This window comes from Monopterus albus, unplaced genomic scaffold (genome assembly GCF_001952655.1).
Source record: "Monopterus albus unplaced genomic scaffold, M_albus_1.0 scaffold49.1, whole genome shotgun sequence".
NCBI lineage: Eukaryota > Metazoa > Chordata > Actinopteri > Synbranchiformes > Synbranchidae > Monopterus > Monopterus albus.
The window spans coordinates 2,266,628-2,282,850 of record NW_018127929.1 but is presented as its reverse complement, the minus strand read 5'-3'; positions in this window follow the sequence as shown (position 1 = coordinate 2,282,850).

The following is a 16,223-nucleotide window of genomic DNA, read 5'->3' as shown; positions in this document are numbered from 1 at the left end:
TTGAAAGAATAAATAAATCAAAATCAAATCAAATCAAATCAAATCAGGGGCACTGACACTGCCTGCATGCTAGTTAGGACACAGTTTCCTCCTTCTACTACTAAATGTATAAAAGAAAATACCAGTAGACAGGTGGAAGAGGTTGTTCAAACAGCAACAAAGTGTCACTTTTAAACATACTTTCAGTTTTGTCTCACTTATAACATGTTGTGTGTTTTTCTTCCAGGATGGCATGACCTGGGCTTGCAGAAATATTACTCTTTGGAAGAAATAATTCAGGAAGCCTAATATCCATGAAGAACTGCAGCTGCACTTTAACCTCTCTAGCAGCAACCATGGCAGCATTAAAAACATTTAATGTGTAGATATGTAAATTTCTTAACCAAATCAGTGCCTGTCTTGAAAAGTGAATATTGTATATAAGCTGTTTTATTTCAGGTGCTGTTTCTGGATACATTTTTGTTATGTAGTACTTTTGATTCAAGGGTATATAAACACTGAGTGACAGCGTTTTGTGAGGTGGATTTATGACTGGTGTCTGTGAGTCTCACTAGTCAACGCTAGAGGGCAGCCTCACGCTCGTGTTGTCTCTCACAGCCTAATGCCCAATTATTAGCTCCGCTACTTTCCATTAGTGATGCAGCATCCTGTGCCATATTTGATTTGTTCATCACAATTCACCCTATTTTTCTTCACTGAGTACTCTGTTTTCATAGTCTTTTTATTCACATGTAAAACAGATTCATGGCCAAAGCAGGCATTAAACGACAGTAATTTTTGTTCATGTTTTTTAAGCCACTAATATTGTATTGATTTCAACTTTTATAGGGAACAAACACTAATAAAAAATGTTCAGACAAGAACAAAACACTGTTTTCCTGCAGAGCCGCTTCTGATCATACTCTTCTGTTTCAGTATAGAAACAAGGTATGCAGAGAATGACCATCAAACATGAACATCTGCACATGCACACAGGAAACAGACCTCAATACATCTCTCTTGCATACACAATAAACCACACAGAAACACCTTGGCCATTCAATTACTCAACTTCTCACCTTGTTCACCATGATTTACTACAAGGCAATTGCATTTTCTCTCTATTTTTTTATTTTGTCTTTGCAGCACATTTGCCACAAACCCCAGTAATCTGAACTGGCCGAGTGCTCCGCTGTGGTCCTATAGGGCATTTACATACAAACCTTTTCCAGGACTAATAGCTCTCCAATACAATTTGCATTTATATAGCACCCTTCATACCAACATGATTTGGCGCCTTTGCCCGTGATAAAAATAAACCTCCTCCTTTGGCCTTGAGTTACTGCCCTGCTGCTAGTAGTGGCGTGTGGGTGTGTGCACGTGTGTGTCCCTCTCTGCATATAAGGTTGGCTGATTTTAATATGTCGGAGCTGCTTGATTCTCCGATAGAGGCTGAAACAAGTGCATAAAGCATCAAAATGGACCTCATAATGATTCAGCTGTCAGCGTGGACTTAGTTCCCATGTGGTAGGGTTTTCTGCTATGCGGTACATTTAAATATTGTTGATACAGCAGTGAGGAGCACTTGACCGGGGTAAGGAGTCACAAGGTAATTATTAAACCACAAACAATTTTCTTGGACAAACTGAAAAAGAAGACTGACATTGTTCAGTTAAAGCTGATTTCAATTTGCAAATGCATTCAACACTTGTACAAAGTTACAGGGCATACATCAAAAGTGAAAAAATATTAATGACTAAGGAAAGGAAAGTCTATCAAGTGAGACAAACAATAAAAGCCCCCCCCCCTTCAGATTGCTAAATCATTAACATCTAATCCATGTGATAACAACCCAACCTGTAAAAAATACACACAATTACACATCGAAGTAGACCGATAAATCCTCACAACTGTATCTACCAATAGCATGTGAATCAAATGGCAAAGGCTGTGAAGTGCCTTTAAATCCCAAATGAATGAAATTCGATCTACCATATAGAAGAGTGGATTGGAGCAACCAGTCCCTGTTACCTCTGGCTGTATCATCAGTGAGGTGAGAGGCAGTCAGGCCTGCAAAAGGCCATAAATCATGGGACTTTCCCAGCTACTCAGACCAGCACACCGGCCTCCCACACAGGGGAAACGAAGGGCAGAGAATCTGATTGACTCTGGGCCACCGAGGGGAAAACGCGGGAGAGAGATCTTGTGACTTAATTAAAGTGCTGAGTATCTCACACACTCTAACTATGGCTCAGTCACTTTGGTGCTGCAGCAGTGGTGTGGGATGCATCAGTGTTTCTATTCCTATGGTTAATAGTTTAAATAAATCATTCCACCCTTAACCAAATAAACAGAACCTACAGAGTGTGAGGTGAGAAATCTGTAGGATGATGTGTCATGTAAACATGCCCGTAGCTGGACATTTTTCATGTTTTAATTATCTCACAAGGGAGAACACATAAGCCAGGGCAAACTTTCAGACTAGTGCACTACACACTCAGCTCCTGTTGATGGCGTCCCATCGGTAAACAGTTTCATAGGTGACCAGGTTTCTGTGAGTGAAGACACTCTCAAGTCAATGCCACTCCCGGCCCAGACAACTGATGACAAGCGAGGTTTAGATGCACAGGTGCTTTTAAGTTGTGTGCAGCCTCCTCACAGAACGTTTCTGGGTGTATCTGCCACTGGGCTCAGAGACTACACAGGATGTCCTGAGAAATCCTGATGCTACCAAGTTGCTTCATGTGAACTGAAGTCTCCAGCATACAGTCTACAGTACTAAACCATCTAAGTACACCTGTATAGTGCTTATCTATCTGTGAGTGGGTGGAAAGATAGCCCCAATAGGATAAGAAACTATAATACATGTTTTGAAGCTAACTGTGAACCAAACTTAATGTTTACATGCATCTGAGTGTGCTTGTCATATAGTTGACCACACAGACAGAATAGATTTGTTAGCAGTAGGGCTAAGACCATGAGAAGAGGGTAGGTAGGTAGGACTTTATTGATCCCGCACTGGGGAAATTCCTGTGTTCCAGCAGCAATAGACAGCAGCAACAAAACACCATAAGAACAAAATTAGAAGAAATTACTTCTATTTGATGGGTTTAAATCCCCCCCCCCCGCTTTTTTTATACAATTAAACATAAAGAATTGATTAATCAAGAAAATATTTGTCAGAAATCTCTTCCAAGGGAGTATACAAAGACGTTTTGTCAGACCGTTAAGCAGCCCAATATAAAAGTATACTATAAACTAATGCTAAGGAGTGTAAATAGTGCTCAGTCAGGTGTATCTTGTAGCAGCAACAGTCCATCTTTTGCCAGGAGTTGTATTGTTAAAGTGAACTGTTCTTATGCTCTCTCTCCACATAAAACTCCCATGTACCTTGTAGACTGCTATCATCACATCTGGCCCAACCCTCTAGTAACAATTACGGTGTTGGGGACAGTTTGTTTGGCTAGCACGGTGTCCCTCCTGCCTCATTCCCAGGCATATCCTATCTGTTGTTTTTAACCCCCCCCCCCCCCCCGCTTTTTTTTTTACAATTAAACATAAAGAATTGATTAATCAAGAAAATATTTGTCAGAAATCTCTTCCAAGGGAGTATACAAAGACGTTTTGTCAGACCGTTAAGCAGCCCAATATAAAAGTATACTATAAACTAATGCTAAGGAGTGTAAATAGTGCTCAGTCAGGTGTATCTTGTAGCAGCAACAGTCCATCTTTTGCCAGGAGTTGTATTGTTAAAGTGAACTGTTCTTATGCTCTCTCTCCACATAAAACTCCCATGTACCTTGTAGACTGCTATCATCACATCTGGCCCAACCCTCTAGTAACAATTACGGTGTTGGGGACAGTTTGTTTGGCTAGCACGGTGTCCCTCCTGCCTCATTCCCAGGCATATCCTTTATGATTAGGCAGATAAGTGCTGGTACTGGATGATAAAACAAACAACAAATGTCCACATTCCTCTCAAAGCTCCTTTGATGCTTGTATGTCCTACCTCTCCAACCCCCCTTTACTATAATCAGACTGCAGAGTCATAAACAGCAAGGGAAGGGGACTATAAAAATGATTGGGAGTCTCTATCAGCCAGGGGACAGAAGTTCACACCTTGGAGCGGGTTGGTCTCAGAGTGTGGATGGGGTCAGCATGGGGGCCAGCCTGGTAGGGGGTCCGAAGCTCCGTTTGATGTTTCTAAGACAGAAAGCAGAGAGAGAGAGATGGTGTCAGGTTGTGTGGTCGTACAGTGGGATGCTACCAGAAAGTTCATCACGCTATGATTCTTGTTTGATCAGTTCTGGGAGTTCAGAAATTTACACCAGTTTACCAATGACACTATGTGATGGGAACCTCCAAATATTTCAGCTTTGGAACAGAATATGCCAAAACCTTTTGCATTGACCTGCCTGCAAAAGCGAGATGAAGCCTTTACTTTGACAAATTCATTTCAAACAGCATTCAGTGTCTGCTAATGGTTTCTATCAACCTAAATTAGAAAGACATTGTTTCATGGAAAACTACCACAGTGCAGATCCTTATGTGAATAAGTCTTTTTTGGTATCTTATAAGTGCTAAAATCACCTAAATTAACATCACTGGATATGTTGGTACCATTAAGTGTCTGAGATTGTGTGGTCAGAGGAGTTTAAATGGTTGTTGTACAATGTTTTTGCTGCTCTGTTATGTTTCATTTTTTTGCCATATTTACTCCTTTTGTATAAAAAGAATTGTCAGGGCATAAACAAATCTCAAGTGCTTGTCTGTAAAATGAATGACATTTTAAGAAAACAATAAAAGATTGAAAAAATATTTCTATTTGCTAAGTGTCTCATGTTTGTGTTTAAGTATACTCTGACCACAAATCACTGCATCTGGAAACCAAGCATGTCCAATAGATAATAGCATGGTAAACTGTAAAGATCATGAATCAATAACTGACTCACTGGTGACTCACACTTCACTAGCACGAGGTCAGAGGTCATACTCTTGACCCCTCACCGACCCTTGACTCCAAGCTGCACTGGGAGGAAATAACACTTTCCATCGTCCAAAATGCTCCCAGACTGCCTGACTGTGCTTATCATTTGACGGATCTGCTCTAAATCTCTTTCCTCTGTTTCTGCTCCCCCATGCTCTCGTCCCTCCCCAGCATTCATAATTTGACTTTCTACCACCTCTTGCTGAAAGAGAGCCCCACTGCCATCCGTCATTACAGCACATGCTGACAGCTCCTCACACATGCATGGATTTTTACTTTTGACTCAGTCCAGGGGCTTACTTTACTGTAACTGATTCAATATTTCTCAGATGAGCCGACCAATCTATATACATGCCACAGTGGATGGGATGATCTATAGCATTGCCTTAATAGATTTCCCAAGTACCAGAGTCTGACTAGTTAAGGGGAAATTTGGGCATAATTGATGCAATAAAAAATTAATTATTCATTTGACTTAGTTACTTGGTGTTCTTAGCCAATACATCTAAAATATGTGAATGAATTTTGTGCATGATATCTTCATTAATGAACCTCTATGTATTAATCTGTTTCTACATTTGTATGCAAAGCCCTTCCTAGTTTCAAACTAGTGACTTAGTGCATCCATTTACACCAGACTAAGAGTTTCTTAGCTAGTTAAGAGTTGTAGAACCATTTGTTCAAAAGTAATCAACTATGTGAAATTAAAGTCTCTGTAGCATCACAAACAGCAGTTTTAGAGGAAAACCCTTTAGAAATCTAGGTATGAATCGGTTTTGCTTTTATAAGCATTGAGAAATACAATATGTCTGACAGTTATTCAGACATTAGTGCAGTTTGGAGGGAGAGAGTTATACAATTAAGCTAAAGTTAGACTAACCTAACTGCTTTTTTAGCTAATGTAATTCAAGCCAAAATTGGTATAATATTTCAGGTATTTCTAAATGTACATCATTATTAAACTGCGTTCGATCAGGTGTCAGAGCAAAAAATATCAACCATACTTTTTTTTACTCTACTTTTCCTCATCAGCCATTAGCCTTGTTGTGCTGCAAATGATTTTCATCTGCATTTGCCATACACTCAGCCATGGCTTGGGTGCCAACAGTTCTGATTTAGAAGATTTGTTATTATATGAGTGGTACCTGTAAACAATGACCTTGTACCTTCTGTTAGGCATGTAATTTAGACTGAATTATGAACAGATCTAATGTTTTTTGCACTTGTAGTGCAGGTTTAATCATAAGCCCAAAGAGTTTAATGAGGAACATGAAAACCAATCAAAAGGTAAATAAGTCGCACTATAGGTAATAACTTACTAAATGTGATTGTACCACTAAAATTTAAGGAGCGTCTTCACTTGTAAAGACTTTAGTAATGTGTAAAGTTGCCAACAAAGCAGAGTTCAGTCAAAAGGCATCTAATAAGTAAACACAAACCCTCTAATTAAATTCTATGTAATTTAAACAAACGTTGGCACAGTATTTGCAAGTTTACGCCACCAGTTAAAAGTTCGGAAACTCTTTCCTATTGAACTACTTTTGACTGGTAGTGTACATCACTATTAAAGCGTTTACAAATTCGACCATCCACCCATACACACACCGATGGTGGCATAGCTGCCACACAAGGCACTGGCCCGGCCATCAGGAGCAACTTAGGGTTCAGTGTCTTGCCCAAGGACACTTCAACATGTGGGGAGAAACCAGGAGTCAAACCGCCAACCCTACAATTGGAGGTTGACCTGTTCTACCCCTGAGCTGCAGCCAAACCATCTTTTACTGGTCGAGTTCAGTAGTATTAACAAGCTAATGTTAGCCTGTCAGTTGGCAGTTAGTCACCTGTGACTATTTTACCAATATCTACTTAGGAAATAGTACCTGTGGTGAAACCCTTTCTAAATTAGTAATGTGTATATATCCACACAGTAAACAGGAAGGCTAAGTTTGAATTTAAGAACTTCCGGTGCAACTAGCTCCAGAACAAATTAAGACACCTTATCTTTAAATAAAATGTTTATTTCCTGCAGCAATACAGATAAATTGTTTATGTTTATGATGTTGGTGCCATATTATAAATACAGTTTAGGAGAATGCACAAGAGAAGTGCACAAATCTCTACACTGTTTTGTCTGACAATCTGAGAGGAAAAGGGAAATATTGTTTGTGCTTTTATTTTGTTTATATCTCCCTGCTTTTTATGGCCTTCGCTGGAGCTTTGCGAGTGCCAGCGAGGGTAAAAGAGAGGGAGAGAAAAAGAGTTTTCTCAATTTCCTTCTAAAAAGAAAATTCATTTGCAGTTGCTAATGTAATGTCATTGTTGTGTTTACTGAGCGTGGATGATGTATAGGGGATGTTGCATTGAGTGAGACTGCTTAATGATGCATAGAATTAAGTCTGTGGCTTTCAGCTGAGCTCCCCTCTCTCTTTCTCGCTCTCCGGCTCCCTGTTCTTTCCTCTTTCCTTCCCTTCTTTTTACCTCTCTCTTCATTTAATTCCCTCCCTCCTCCTTCTCCTCACCACTCCAATCTCTCTTTCTCTCTGATGCAGGCTGTCTTGGACTGTTGGCCACACGTTGCTCTGTGCTCTGTTGCCTAACTCCATCAATCACTACGAAGGGAGCGAAAAAAGTGTGGACGGGGGCGATAAAAAGAATAAAAATAACATATGGCTGGAAAAAAATGAGCAGGATGAAAACACACACATTGGGTATAGACACTGTACAGGAGCAGTTTTAGAAAGCTGGAGGGAAGAGAGCAAACGAGTGAGAAGAACACCTCTTACATTTAATGATCCGCTGGGCACTGTGCCAGTCTGAGTAACTGCCTGAAAACTGTGTGAATATATGGATTCAATTGTATTATTTCTGGCTCTAGCTCTGATTGCAGCTGTGAGGGACGGTGATGATGACGCTTACGATGATTTGATTTTAGTGCTCATGCTAACGGTTATTACCTGGGTGAGATGAGAGCTCAGTGGGAAGACTGTAGTTGTGAATGAGCTGGAAGAGAAAGGAGCAGAGATGATTTTTAGGTTACTAGGGAAACACATCCCTTAATTTATTTACAGAGAAATGTAACCAAAATACACATAATGTTTTGCTTCTGTTGATGACAAATTAAAGGAAAATAAAAAATGCAGGGGTTACTGATTATTTTCTTGATTATTTGATTTATCCTTTTATTCACAGAATGTCAAATATTAGGAAAATGTTCATTTTGACATTCTAGAATCAAAGGTTGGTGTTTTCAAACGTTCTGTATTGTCCAACCAACAAATCCAGTTTTTCATATATGACAAATTATCAGCCCCTCACATTAATAAAGGTGGAACCAGAAAAAGTGATTATTGCTTCAAAATAGTTGCAGTTAATTTTCAGTAAACTGACTAACTGGTGCAAAGGTTACTGAAGTTGTTTTAGAGACGCTTTAATAAAAAGTCTGTCTTGTTAACTTTATGTCAGTTTGTCCTTTAATATGTTGCCCATATCTATGTCCGCTTATTATTTAAAATTATTGATGTGTGTGGCTGAGAAATGCTTTTATTGTGATATTGATTATTTTAAAATAGTTTTGATTCAGCATTAGCTCAGTTTTTAACCAGCAGTAAATACCAAACATTTGTGATAAATGTGAATGTTCCATTTTTTTATTTGCCTTTTTTAATAAAACAAATTTTATATTGTATAGATATTTTAGGGACCAGGGTCAATAGTAATAAGGCAAGTCACATGTACCGTAAATCTTAAATCAAGGGGTTTCATGAGGGGGTTTCGTGATGGTTTACAGTTCACTGGTCAGAATTGTTATGAATGACTTGTAGTAAAAGTTCTATCTTGTGTTTGGAATGTCAATAAAATATACGTGTGTGTGCAATGGACACGACACTAGTTTAGCCTAGAGTGTGTAAAAACAACCAAAGGGTGGGTGAAGTCACCTAGCTCGCTCATTTTACAAACTTTCTACAAACTAAACACAATATAATTTAGTGGTCCTTTAGTATAAAAAGTACTCTAAACTACACTGAGGGGTTCTTAAAAATCCATTTATTCTGCAATGTATACCATAATGGTGTTGCATTAGGTTTAAGTAGATCATTTTCAGACACACTCAACCATAGGGACACCTGCTGGACTGCTGTTCTCACTGTCCACTGGTCTTCTCAATGGTGTATGCAGTTTTTTTCCGGTATGTTTATTTTAAATTCACAAAACCCACAGGTTTATAATAAAATTTGAGAGAATCAGATTAAAATTTAAAGGAAATTTGCTGCAGCTGAGCAGAATAGTAGCTATAGCAATGCTTTAAATCAAGAGTCAGCATTCAAATAATAAAATGTGTCACTGGATTGCCATGTGTTACAACTGAGCGTCACTACCCAAAGTGTTGCCTTATTTAGATCCCAGTGTGATAAATATTTACTGTAGTTAAAGAAACATGGATGACAGGGATGATACATCCGATAAAGTTCTCACAGTTAGCATCACAGGGATAAATGAAAGGTTGATATTTAGTTTAATAACATTTTTCAACATGACACTGTCTCCAAACACAAAACAAGGTGTATAAGGAAACAGTTTTCTCATACTGGTGTGGAGGAACTTGACTGGCCTGCAACCCAGAGTGGGCCCGTTAAGAACCATCTCAGCTGTCTGACTGTGTTTTGTTTGCATGTTGATTTTACAGTTTCTCTCTGACATCCTTCAGCTCTCTCTCTCGTTCTCTCACTCACTCACTCTATTGCTCTGTTGTGATCCAGCTGTCCACCCCATTCATCATCCCACCACTCTCCCCCACACAGAATTATTATTTCTTTGATGTGTTACTAGTTGAAAACAAATCCATTTTTTCTGGCCATCAATTTATCATTTGGAACAGCGGAGTCACACTTGAGTTGTAGGGGCAACCACATTTTCCCAACTCCAACTTGCGCTGGGTATTCTGTGTGTGCGTTTGTGTGCATGTGCTGGCATTTCTGTACATACTGTATATATGAGGGTCTCTGTTAGAGGGTCTGCATGTGAAATGCATGCACCCTGTTTTGATCAGAGTTGGAATCAAAGATGCAGGAAGAGTGAAATCAGAGGTAAACAACAATGATAGGAAGGAGGAGCAGTTTGGGGAAGAGAAAGGAGTGTGTATTTGTGTGTGTTTGTGTGTGTGTGTGTGTGTGTGAGTGAGAGTGAGTGTGAGAACGAGAGAGAGAGGACTTCCCTCTTCTTTCAGTCACCCTCCTTCACCTAACGTCTGTGATAATTTATCACTTCTCCTAGCTTGGCTGACAAACTATTTGCAGGAAAATGAGTTTTTCCGCCACGGATTTGTCCTCTGGGAATAGAAAGGGGAGCTGCTGTGTTTTTATTCCATCACAAACACACACACATATAAGTGGTGTTCACGTGCACACACACACACACAGACTATGGTTTCCGGTATTTACTGGGGGGAGGGGGAGGTGGTTAAGATAAATGAGGTAAATTAATAGAGTCACTGAGGGAAAAGATCTGCTTCCGCACCAGTAGATCTGCAACTGACACACAAGAGATGAGTACATACCTCCCCCCTTCACTCTGTATTCCTCCCTCCTTCACCTGCCAGGCCATTCTTCCCTCTCTCCCTCCATCACTTTGCTCTGCAGTCCTCCTGATCCCTCATTTGCCCTCCCACAGATGACAAATGTAACACTTAGACAAACAGCGATCAGGGCCACGCAGCATAATGTCAGCTCAGATCAACACTGGGACAAAAGCAAATATCACAGCAGCAATGCTGCATTACAAGCACTCTGCCTGTGCGTGTGTGTGTGTACATGTGTGTCGTTATTACAACGACTGGCCCGGGTCAGTGGATTTCAATCTCACTTTCAACCTCATCAACCAAGATATTGACAATGTGCTTGACGGAGAATTACACGACAGTAAAGGCCTAATTAAACTGTTATTACCCTGGGCTATCCATAATCATCAAACATGATGCATCAGTGGGACATCATAGCAGTAAATCTGCAGGCGCTCTCACTGTCTCTCCCGATGCCTGTTAGCACTATACTGTTAACATTTCTTTCCACCTTATTGTCAGGCAACTAAATATAGTGAAGTCAGTCACACGTGCATTAAATCATTCTAATAAATGTACAATTCACAGTGAAAACACAGGGGCTGCAGGGGAGACTGCCATACCTAATCAACTCACTAGCTGGACAGTAAAAAGATAGAGAATACAACTATGTTGCTACTACACTGGTAAACCTCTTGGTCTGTGGGGCCAACATTGTTTGACTTATAGGTTTAAGTTCTGTTACTTGTTAAATACACCTGTTGTGGAAAGTAACTAAGTACATTTACTCAAATTCTGTACTCAAGTACAATTCTGAGGTGTCTGTACTTTTCTTTTTGTGCTTATTCGTACTTTGACTTCACTACATTTTAGAGGCATTGTAAATATTGTGCTTTTTACTCCACTACATGTATTTTATAACTTCATTTACTATTTACTTTTCAAAAACAAATGAATGAGAAAAATGCAGTACATACAGAACTATACAATTCAATACATAAGACTCTGGTGGAAAATTCAGCAGCTGACCAGAAGTAATTCAAATTATAAGTATATAAGGTAGTTAACACTAGTTCCCTCTTTACCAGCTGCAACATTAAATCTGATGTACACAATAATACATCAATAATTATAATCCAATAAAATAATATACATTAGTGTTAAATGTGCCATTCTGAATACTGAGTAATTTTACTTTTAGTACTTTAAGAATGTTTTTATGCTAATACTTTTGCACTTTTACTTAAGTAACATTTTGAATACAGGACTTTTACTTGTAACAGAATGTATTATATGTTGTGGTACTGTCACTTTTACCTAATTAAGGGATCTAAATCAATACAAAGTTGTAATCAGTGTTTTACAGTTTTGGTCAGTGACTTTGAGTAAGAACTACTCAGGCCAATAGTAAGCTGAAAACTGAAAGATTCATGTGTGTGTTAAAGCACTAGTTCACTTCTGTCTGCAGCCATGGTCACAGCTTCATAAGGCTGTACTAAGACAAAGCTATGCTTTAAATGTTAATGTCAGCATCATGACATGCTCGTTATGACACTGCTCACATGTTGGTGTTTAGTAATGTTTCCTATGTTCACCATCTTAGTTTAGCATGTTAGCATACTAACATTTAGAAAGACCAAAGCTACAGCCAGAACTGATGGGACTGTCATTAGCTTTGCAGGTATTTGGTCATAGGCCAAAGCTGAAATTTTGACCTGATGATGGCACAAAATGAAAGTTATGGGGTAAAGCAGTTTTTATATATTATAGTGAGGGGCATAATGTCTGCACCAGATTTCATGGCAGTCTGTCCAAGAGGTCCTGAGCTGTTTTACTAGAAAGCAGAAATGTCAGCCTCATGGTGGTGCTTGAAAAAGGTCAGGACTTTGTCTTCTAGGATGATTAATGTCTGTACTAAATGCATTGCCAAATCACACCTTGTAGCTGTTGGGATATTTCAATCTGGTCCAAAGTGTTAGACCGTCATTCTCATCCTTAGGATGACTAAAAAATCCAGAATTTTTCACTTAACCCCAGTGATATCTATAATGAAGGTAGGTCAGTTTACCAGTGGCATCTGCAGCATAAAAAACTGATATTTGAAAAGAGTTATTTCCTCATTGCTCAGGGTAATCATCAGACCTCACTGTGAACTGTTTTCATTGGAACTACTTTATTGTGGAGAACACAAACACTATAAAAACAGGCTACCATATATGTAGAGTGCTTTTCTATGCACTGAAGCATACTCAGAGCACTTAAGCACTATTCATCCAATCATCCACCGGTGATTTCACCAGGAGCAGCCATGGGTCCAGAGTGTTGCTCAAGGACATGTCAACATGTAGACTGGAGAAGCCAGGGATCAAACTACCGACGCTACAGTTAGAGAACAACCCACGATACCTCCAGAGCCAAAAGCATGTTATTTTGTCATGGGTGAACTGACCCTGGTTGTGTCAGTTATAAATCTACAGCTCTTCTCAAAGACACTGCATAGCAAAACTATGCACTTGTATAAACTGGCCCTAACCTGTCATGTTCTTGTTTTTGCCTCTTTAGCAAGTTAATTAGAAATAAGACACTAATCCAGAAGATGACACAGTGTTTTGGTTTCCTTGCTGACACCCGCTCTGGCTGTTAACGCAGTTGTGCTTTGATATTTTCTGCATTACAGCTTCATACTGCTCCGTAGATAATGAGGCTCTTTATATCCACTGGTTTAAGTCTGGTGCCTATCTCTCTAACTGCAGGAAGATCACCTGACTTCCTAGGAGACACTCAGCTACACAGCCCTCATAACATTACAGCCAACTGCCATCTTTGTGATGCCTGTCTCCATGGACACCACTTCTAACTGACAGGCATGAAGACAAGGTCCACCAGTTACTCTGATCCTCAGAGTCTTCTGCAATTACTAGTGTGTGTCAGTGGGGTTGCATGTGTGTGTGTGTGTGTGTGTGTGTGTGTGTGTCACCCCCACTAAATTTATTCAAGTAAATCATTAAGTTAACGACTACACATTTTGGTAAATTCTTTCACTTTGACACAATTTTAGAGGAAATTTAGGGGAAAATGAGGAGAGGAGGAGCATCTGTGGCTGAGCAGATTAAAAATGTATGGCTAATCAATTAAAGATTAGAGGAAGGGTTTACATCAGACCACCAGTTCAAACTGCATGTGAACATGTGTGTGTAAATACATCTAAACATACACACAGGCAAAGCCCGGCTGGACATTACAGCCATTACAGCCTTTGTAGGCTTCACAATACTGATCATGCTGGGATTTTGTGTGGCGCTTGCTGGAAACAGTTATTAGCCCCCCAAACAAAACTTAAAGAGGGACCAGTCAAGAAGATTTGGGGTCCTGGGGGAGAAGGAGGGGTCAGAAGAAGGAACGGGGGAGGACATGGTGTGGGGTCAGAGGGCAACACCAAAGGGAAATAGGAGGCTCAGGGGCAACAATGGATAGGGCTGGATAAGACAGACAAAGCTGGAGGGAGGGTGGACAGTGCACAAAACACAGGAAGATGAGGAGAAAAAGATGAGGGGACAGAATGGAGGGGTACTAAAACAGATGGTAAAGGGGGTGTGGGAAAGGGGGGGACACGGGAGGAAGGGGGGGGGGGGGAGCTGAAAAGCTACTGGCAACACATGGATCATGACAGTAACAGTGAGGCAGAGAGCCTCAAACCCTAAACATGACTGGATCCCATATGGCAACACGGTAGACATATGCAGATGTTTGTAGAAAATGCTGTTACGAACTCAGCTCTCTCATAAGGGTGATATGTTGTGTCCAATTCCCTTAGTGACAAACGGGGACAACTGACTTTTTGTTGTCCTTATAAAACAGAATTTAGAACATTTATATTTATATAATCATTTATTTAACCAGAAAGTAAAGGGCAAAAGAAAGTTTGAGTGAACAAAGTCTGTCTCTCATTCGCACTAAAACAATGTAATCACTGCCCATGTAGAGTAAATATCAGTGTGGGAAGCCCTCTTAACTAAGAACTGGGCAAGAAAATGTTCGTTTCAGCACTTGTGCACTGGGAAAATCATTGCCCTAATGGGATCATCAATACTGAGGTGTTTCTCCAGCTATTATGACCTAATTATCCGGTTCATCTCGACTCGCTGACCATAAAGAGACGTGCGCTCTCTTGGCTAGATTTATAAAAGTTGTCATTAAGTGGCTGCTCTTCCCCGGGAAGCGTCTATCTTCAAGGGAGCGCGCACTGCCAGGCACACAATCACCCATCACACCTCCGCTCGGTTTGAGGCTGGGCTGATAACAGCTGTTGATACACATATATAAAAATCTACATTTTGCAGTATTCCTCTGGAGTTTGGTGTGGAGCACATGGTGCTTTTATAATTTGTTTTAGGTCTCATTGTAATATGCATCTAATTTTCCCTGATGCACACTAGATGTTTATGACTGTATTTTTTATAACGGGCTACTTTTTGGAATCCCTGTGTTGTTTTATTTTGACCTGCACATAAAATGTTGTAAGGTTGTGCCACAATAATCAGGTCAATTCAGTTTACAATCATATAGCACATTTAAAAACGACAAATGTTTATTAACCTTGCAAATATATTAAATGAAGATCATTGTGCAGAAGTAGATATAGCGCAGGACCTCTAATACAGAAGTTAAAATACTGATACGTATGAAAGTCTCAATTTATATTTGACCTGAAACCACTGAACAATATCTAGAAACCAGTTTTGTTTGTGCTGTGTGGCACCTCCCTTTTCAGTCAAGTTGAAAATATCCCAACATATTTATGCAAATTTCCTCTTATCGCTGCAGTGGGAAGTGTTCGCACTGACCTTTTACCCTCATCGCTTGTTGCCACCTGTCGCCGCAGGTTACACAGCAGCTATTTTGCGGAGATCCAAACTTTGCTCGGGGAAGTAAATCCGGAGCTACACCCGTCAACAGGACACACCCGGAGAAAGACAAAAACACAAGGCATAAACATGATATACTTTTTACTGAATATACTCCTCACCTTTAGCACTTGCCTGCACTTCCCAAGCCCATAAAATGGTAAAAATGTCCCTCAACAAAAAATAATGAGGGTATTTGAACTGGGCAGTTTTCACTGTTTGTCCCCGATGTAAATGCGCATTGTTTACTGGTTCTATGTAGTTTAATATAAAATCATCAGGATCGATTATACATAACATGAGACCAAATAATAACAATAATAATAATAATAATAATAAAAACCTGAAGGTATAGGCCAATAATCAAGGTGTACATTCAAGGACATAAAGTCTGCTGAGCTGTGATGAATTTAACCAGTTTAGCAGACGCTACAGAGGTTCAGTGATGGATCAAAGAAACACTTTAGAGTGGAAATCCCTCCATTTCTGCATTTCCCTGCATTAACTGTATCTATTTGTGTGCGTAACTGGGGATTTTTGTGTGTGTGCTTCTGCAGGGAGTCGACCAACACATTGATATCCTGCCACTACAGCCCACACGAAAACGAAAAACAAAAAAAAAGTTAGGTGCTTAATTTGAAGCTGGTGGAAATCACGAAGATGCTTCAGGTCCTGTGTTGTAGTTTGCCAACATCGGGCTTTATGCGTCAGGAGAGTCCGGATTTAGGGCGTGTATGAATTCTCCCCCTTGGCGAGGGGACCTATATAATTGAGTGTTATTTTAATTCACAGTTTCATG